Here is an 8181-nt window from a genome sequence, read left to right as displayed (position 1 = left end):
GGCGTGCATAAAGCCCTGGGTGAATTCCTAATTTGTATTAGTCATTCTGTCGCCTTTGGGAATTGGGTTATTGATGGTAAATATAGATCGTTCCTATCAATTGTCGGGTAAGATGTGGCTTCAGAGACTCAACATTGCAAATGGCCAGAAAGCCAGCGCTTCAGCTCGTGTTGATGTAAATTAAGCACAGGTGTGGAAGCCAGAGGCTTGTGATGAAGACTGTGAATGTCACCAACAGCAGGCATGTTTCTTTCTTTCTTTCTTTCTTTCTTTTTTTTTTTTTAAGACGGATCTATCAAAATGAGGCTGGGTGCAAAAACTATCCTAATTACTAATAACCCCCAAATCAAGAGCCTGTCATTCTGTTAGTGGACCGAATGCTTAATGGCATGAAATTAAAGTGTGGAAAAAAAAAAAAACATCTGTGCTTTGTGGCTACTGATATAAAATTGCTTGAGATATGGAAGCCAGGTATTCAAGTAGCAAAGATAATGTAGTCTTGGTAATAGCGTGTATTCTGGAAATAGGCCCATCTCTAGCCTTTCGCCCATATTGCCTCCTCTTTGAAGTATCATCGAAACTTAACAGAGCTTCCTGAGGGGTTTCTCCCAACTCTGGTAGATGAGCTACAGGACCCCCCATCCCTTCTTTTAGTTGTCTCCCAATGCCTCATGAGTCCTTTCTTAGATGCTGTCCCATGTTAATTATATCAGCCCGTAGCCCTCCCCTGACGTAGAGATACACATAGCATGGCACACACTGTCGAGGAAAACTGTAACGAGCATACCATTGTTATGCTACGTGTTAATCAGCTTTCCTTTGCTGTGACAAAATACTGGAGACTCTTAAAGAGGAAAGGTTCATTTTGGCTCACAGTTTTCTTCTGTGCTAGTTTAGCCTTGAAAGTAGCATGTTAGGCTTTGATGGGAACACAGTGAGTGGAAGAGGTGTGTTCACTGCTGCTGTTGGAGTGAGGTTCGGGGATAAATCAAGGTGCCCATCAGTGTCCCCTGCAAGGACATACACCCAATAACCTGATATCCTTCCACTTGGCCTCCCCACTAAAGGTTTCACCAACCCCTAACAGGGCTATAGACTGGCAGCCATGTCTTTAATACAAGGTGAGCGGTTATTTACAATCCACAGTATAAAAGAAGGAAGGACACTACTTTTCTCACCACAGACCCTTTATTTACTTCCTCCAATTTGGTAAGCACATTGGAAGGAGGCCAATGAGAGACGGCCTGGGTGCAGGAATTGTATGGGGCATGGCTCCAAATGACCATCTCGAGAATAATTTTCTGGGAAAAAAAAAAAAGAGCAGTCTTCTTGTAAGATGAAGCATCTCCTTTCTTAATTTTACTGACAGCATCTTAGTTTCCAGGAACATTGCATCGTTAGCGTGATGTCTGAGGGTTGCTCCCAATCCTGCCCTCTTCTGTGATTTAGAAAGATTGGGTCTTACTAGGATGGACGGTAGTTCTTTGCTCTCCAGTGTGAGTGGGAGCCATGGGGGAGTGTCGATGTTTAGTGATCAGACCTTTTTGTATAAAGTAAGAACAATTTGTAGCTCACTTTTAGTACGTTAGCACTGGAATGTATGTATGTATGCCCGTTTGTATGTATTGCTTTGACTTAAAAGTGAAGGCAGCATTAAAAGAGGATTCCAGAAGACCTCCTCTCTTCCTGCCATTAGCATAATAACACTTTCTCCATCATTTATATTTTTGGAGGTTTCCTCATGCTTTGAATCCATTATCAGGATATACCAGTTGATTCATCGACATCTGTCAAGGAGCCGTCTTCATTTAGAAGACGGTGCCTGATGTTTCACAGGTGAAAATACTGCTTGCCTTTGATAGTTCACAAATGTGCAAGGGAGATGGAGAGGAAATAGAAAAGGTGAAGAGATGAAATAGAAAAGGTGAAGAGCGTTCTGAGCGCCATGGTAGAGGAGTGTGAGAGTGCCTGGTGAGAGGGCATGGGTCTTGGGGAGTGTGTGGACTTGGGGCTTCAGCAGATGAAGCCGAAGCCGGTTTGAACCAGTGGACTTCGCCATATTTCCAGGAAAAGGTCATTCCAGGCAGCCAATCACACTGGTGGGTGAGATATCAACAGCGCCCAGCTTTGGGGTGCCGCATGTGTTCTTATGCCTGTGCGTGGCTGTATCTGGCAGGCATCCAGTTTTTAGGTCTTGTTGTTCACGTATCCCTCAATTGGTAAGCAAATTAAATTCCAAGCAAATCTTTGAGTTAAGAACAGCCACGTTACATGAAAAATGTTTTTACTTTTTTTTTTTAATTTTATTTTTTTATGTGAGTGGGTTGTTGCCATCCTCAGTACAGAAGAAGACTGGAAAACCATCTTTAATTAAAGAGTATCTCTTTTTAGTGTAATTCTTAAAGAGTCCTGCTAGCAATAGTAGAAGAAATCTCTAAGTAGAGAAGCTTAGAGCTAGTGAGAAGTTTATATAGTAAGAGGCAGTAGGTATCAGAGAGGGTAAGTAACTTCCCAGAACCACGTGGCACAGGCTAGAGGAACATTAGCTTACTGGTTCAGTGCTTGCTTCACTAGACCTTGCTAAGACATGCGTAATCCCACAAAGATGGAAACCTCCTATGGAGGACTTGGGTACATACCTATGCAGTCAGTGGGAGGAGATGCAGAGTTCATTCTTGATATCCCCCCTCCCCGAGAATCATGTGATCACAATCATCATCGATCGCTTCTTGAGTCTTATTTTGTGTGAACTCACTGTACAGATGGCTGATAAGTGCTTGTTGATATGTTTTGTAAAGGATATGGCCCGATTATAAAAACCTAAGATCAGTAAGCGAGCTAGCACATCTATAATCCTAACATTTGGGAGGCTAGAGGAGCCAGACATAGGAGGACCCTGTCTCAGAACAACAGCAAACCAAACCAAAATGATATAAAGAGCTTATGTTTCTCCTTATTTTATTTATTTTTGAGAGGGTGTTTTCATTTTATAGCCCAACCTGGCCCAGAACTGGGAGTAAGCTTTCTTTCTCGACACCCTAAGTTTTGGGATCACGGGTGCATGGCAGTACCCAGAGCTTTGCGGCTGTGTCTCTCATCAGGAGGCTTGCTGGGTAGTTGTTTAGATTGTTCATTACAGGACTGGCAACTACTTACAAGGTCTACAGCTTGTCTGACACAATTACAAGGAGGTAAACACATACATGCAAAAGCAAGGTTGCATAAATCGTTGTTCATGTTTTATTTTTAACTTTATTGGACTTCCACCCTTCCCCCTCTTAACTCTCGTGTTCTTGGCATAGAGTCAGTTGCCTTAGTAGCCCTGGGATGTCTATATGTCTATACACCCGTGGGCAGATAATAATTCCAACCAAAACAGGATAGAACGTTGAACTGTTCTCCAGTCACTGTTGGCGGAGCTTAGTGAGGGAGGTGACCTAATGAACATTTAGATTAGTAACTAACATACATATAGCGAGGTTTACAGACCCTTGGTTCTTTATGTTCCTGCTTTGGGTCTGTAACTCAGGGTAGTACATGCCACAGTGGCTCTTAAGTATGAGTTTGTCATTGTGAGTTCATTTGTTTTGTTTTGTTTTTTCTGTAATTTAGACTCCATCTAAACTCTATAGATTGCAATCTAATGTTATGCTAGACCAGGCGTTTGGCGATAGGAGAAAGATGTGGGTTGTGTAGCTTTCCGTAGTATCTTCCTTAGTGCCCCAGAATAAAGCTGAGTAGATCCAAAATGCCAGACACCCTATTAGAAAACCAGAAAATCTGGTCCAGGCCCAGTGGGTGGCATCACTGTGAACCCTTTGTGAAGATGCTTTGAGATCAGGAGCTGATGAAAGCCTCGATGTTGTTATGTGTGAAGGTAATCATCAAGGATTACTGTGTTCCGGTGAGTCAACAGTTAAAACATGGGCACTTTATGGTGGGGGAGGGTAGTGCTGGGGTGGGATGCAACTGTGAATGCCAAACCCAACAGTCTGAAAAGGAATCTGCTTACTGTTCAAGTCTGCTTCCTTTCGGAGGTAGTGGGTTGGGAGAATGAACATGTACATTCAAACACACAGAAAGGTAGACACCTTTGGGCACAGCTAAGAGGAGAGACCATGGATGGGGGAGAACGGAAGAGTGAGCTGCGTGGGCTGCCTGTGAGGGATGTCTTTCTGTCTCACTAGATTCTCTTCCTCTCTGAGTTCACACCTCTTCCAGTAGCTAGGAGGTAAGTTTGGGGTGGGCTTCCATGTTAGACTCTAACCTTTGTTAGTAGGATAACTCAGTTAACTTATCCTGTTGTATGTGCATGAGTGTTTTGCTTGTAGGCATGCCTGTGTACCGTGTATATGTCTGGTGCCGATGGAGGCCAGAAGTGGATGTTGGATTCCTTGGAACTGGAGTTATGGCTGGCTATCCTGGAGGTGCTGGGAACTGAACCAGGGTCCTTTGCAAGAGCAGAAAGAGCTCTTCGCCACTGAACCATCCTTCCATCCCTGGTTTGTGTCCTTCTTCTTTAGGGTCTTGAAAGAATTCTTTTAAGCTTCTTCTGGTGCTCATTGGACTGTCAGTCTTTCCTGCCCCTCCCTTTTCAGGTTTTTGTGTGGAACCTTTTACAATACCTACTTAAATAACAGCAACCGTGGATCAACGAGGTCAGGTCTCGGCCTTTCATTATCCAACTGCAGTGACTCTCATTATTACTAACTGTTTTCACTCCTTAAGTATTGAGTTTATAGTAAGCGGATAGTAATGAGCCACTGAGCTCCATAGCCTTCAAATGAGGCTACTCTGCAGGGAAGTCACGATGCTGGCTTTGCCTGCATGAGCTGTTGGGTCAGACCACGTGACAGATGGTTGACAGGGTTGGGCTTCAACCCAGGGCTCTGGTGCAAGCCTGGAGCTCTACTATGGCCTGGTGCCTTTGTTCTCTCAAGTTTCATCTTTGAACCTCTTTGTGTTTCTGGCACAAGTAAAGGGGCCTTTAGTTGGACAAATGAAAAGGATTTTGATGGACCGCCAAACCACTTCAGTGGAGAGTTTGGAGGTTACAAAATATAAGCAGGTTATCTTCAGAAGTGTAGTCTGGTACTTAATTACACCGAGTAATTAAGTAATACACCATGAGTCCCCCTCCTCAGCCAAATTATACATTAAATTCTAGAGGAGAGTTTCTCTGATAGCTGGGCCTTAAGTCAAGTCACTGGGAGCCTACAGCCTTCCTTGTATCTTTGGCTGATCTGTAGGCTGGAGGCAGATTGATGTGTTTTACCATAAAATACTCTGGAGATTGTAGTGGTTATTCTTTTTCACATTGTACCATCTTTCCCTAACCCTTTCTTTTTCCCCTCTTAGAAATCTAATGTTTGTTTCCTACTCATCCATAGATGTATGCCTAGAGGGAGGGTGGTACTTCTGTGATTGAATTCTTCCCTAAGACTTCTTAGATAGTGTACGATATCTGTTTTTCCAGAACCTAAGAAAAATCAGTTATCAAGGGAATGGAAAATGCATCATAATTCTTCTGTGAGAGTTAAAAGAGTCGTTAACACAGAGGCGTTAGTAGATAAGAGGAATCTGCTGATGTCAATGTGAAGCAAGACTGAAAGGGTCTTATGGCTTGAAGGATAGGATAGATTAACATTTTTTGGAGTCAGAGCAGGAGAGGCACGTAGGAGAGACTCGGTCACGATTGCTTATAGCTGTTGCTATGTTTTAAGTGTGTTTGTAGCCCAGTCTGCTAGTCTTGGTGAGTCATCCTTGCAAATAAAATCAGTTTATATGCATAGCATACTGTATACAAATCCTAAGCGTGGTATTCCAAGAAATAAGTTGCAGAAGCAAAACACATCTCTAACTTGGCAGCTTCAACATTCAGCCATGCATACTACTGTTAATGTAGCTCGTGGATTTGAATGTAGGTTATTGTATAGGTCAACAAACTTTATCTCTGAAGGGCTAGATAGTAAATATTTTACGTCTTGCAAGCCATAAGGACTCTGTCACAACTATCAGCTCTGCCATTTCAGTGTGAAAGCAGCCAACATACTATATGTAAAAGGAACACATGTGTCTGTTCCAGTAAAACTCTTTATTTATAAAAGCAGATTGTAGGCTCCATTTTGCTTGGTATTAGAATACTATTCAGTAATGTTTGCGAGTGTCTACCAGACTTTAATATTTCTTACAGGACATAATCTTTTGCAAATATCACCAAGTACATTGTCTTATTTAACAGTGTCTTCATGGGTCCATGAGAGAGAAAAGTTTGGTTTTATCATCATCGTCATCATTGTCATCATTATCATTTTATTATTACTGAGATTGGTCTATATTGTTGTTCTTAAGCTGGTCTTAAATAGCTAAGGTGACCTAGGTGTATACAACCATATTTGGTTTGTTTGGAAAAATTTAAGAATATATTTTTTTTAATTCTAGAGAAATTTTTAGAAATACCCTTATTTCCTTCCCAAATCCAGAGATTAAAATTTGTTTAGATTTTGACAAAGAGGGAGCATCTACCCTGCTCTGTACCCCTTCTTTTGTCTAGCAGTGGTGGACAACTTTTGGTCACACTTCATCTTCTCAGTTCTTTAGGGCTGCTGATGGTCAAAGCATGTGACTTATGTTTTCTTATTCTCATTGAGCTGTTGGGAATTTTAGGAACTGTTTAATGTTCTTCTGCCTTCTTTATTGATATCCAGAATTAATTCTACTAGTAATGGTAGAATGGTAGAATGGTAGAATGGTAGAAATGTCTTTCTTGCTTACCCCCATAGCTAGAGTAGATTATTTTTGAAGGAGTTTTTAAGGCTTCACCACTAAGCTATTTATTTACCCAGCCCCAAAGTACCTTTGTGTTGGTGTAAAAGGACACAGTAGTGTCATACAAATGATTAGTGCTATTATTTGGAGTTGACAGGTTTTATAGTTTCCTTACTGTGATAATTTACCCAGTTAGGAAAGGGAACCTAAGAAAATCATCTCTGAGCATTCAGTTCTATACCAAAAAAAAAAAAAAAAAAAACCCAAAAAAACCCAAAAACAACAACAACAACAACAACAACAAAACTAAAAACAAACAACAACAACAACAAATACAAGAGATAGTTTAAGTTGGTGGCAATTAAGAGCCTAAACTTTTGGAGTCAGAAAAATATGGTTTCTGGCCTTACCACTTATTAGAAACATGACCATGGTCACTTACTTAGAGTGTCTGAATGTAACTTTCTTATGTATAAGACAGGAATTGTACTCCCATTCCTGTTTGCCATAGCTGATAAGATTAAGTCGGACAACATAAATAATGTGATTAACTAGTGTCAGAGCCCAGTGTCTAGCCAAGCTGGATTCCTAGCAGCTCGCCAAGGTGAGAGCTATTTATATTTACTGTTTCATGGGGGGCGGGGAAGCTGACAAAGGTTAAATGATGTAGGAAGGTCACAGCTTGCCTACTTCCAAGTCTATGTTCTTACATGACAGCCTACTTCGTTAGGTACTTTGTTTAAGATGTGCTGTAGTTTATTTAGGTAATATGGCTAGATGGGGAGAACGCACATATAGGAGATTGTTTCCAGAAAGGCAGAAACTCTCAATGTTTGGAAGCCATGATTGCTAGAAGCCAGGGGTACAGTTTTAAGGAAAGAGTTGAGACTTGTCCTGATTTTGTCTTTCTTGTTGCTTATTTTCCTAATTGTAAGCATTCTCTGCGTTAGCTCCTTCAGGTGCTGGTGTGCCACATGGACTTCTAAATCCAATGGTGGTCTTTTAAACTTCAGTATGACAAACATATGGCCATGTTAAGTAGTCAGCACCGCAGTTAGAAAGTTGGATGTGATTTCTCCCTTTCCCCCTTGAGGCTACCCTCCCCTCCTTCACCGGAACAGGTCAGGATTTATGGGTTAGGTTTTCCCATGGCTTGGTTAGCTGCCAGTGGCTAAAACTCATAGCCAAGCAAATATGTTGGCCAAACTTTTTAAGAAAAAAACAAAAACAAACAAACCTTAGGCTTCAATAAAGGTCTAGTTCATGTTGTTGTAGTTTGTTATATTATTATCTTATAGCATCAATTTTAATTAGTGTGTAAGTCTTTCATTTGTAGTATATTTGAAATGGCTCACGGTTTTTAATACAGCCATTTTCATTTGCCTTTCATTTCTGCCCAGCTTGCTCACTGAC

The sequence above is a fragment of the Apodemus sylvaticus genome, chromosome 5, assembly GCF_947179515.1.
Source record: "Apodemus sylvaticus chromosome 5, mApoSyl1.1, whole genome shotgun sequence".
Classification (NCBI taxonomy): domain Eukaryota; kingdom Metazoa; phylum Chordata; class Mammalia; order Rodentia; family Muridae; genus Apodemus; species Apodemus sylvaticus.
The sequence above is the reverse complement of the archived record's forward strand: the minus strand, read 5'-3'. Positions refer to the sequence as shown.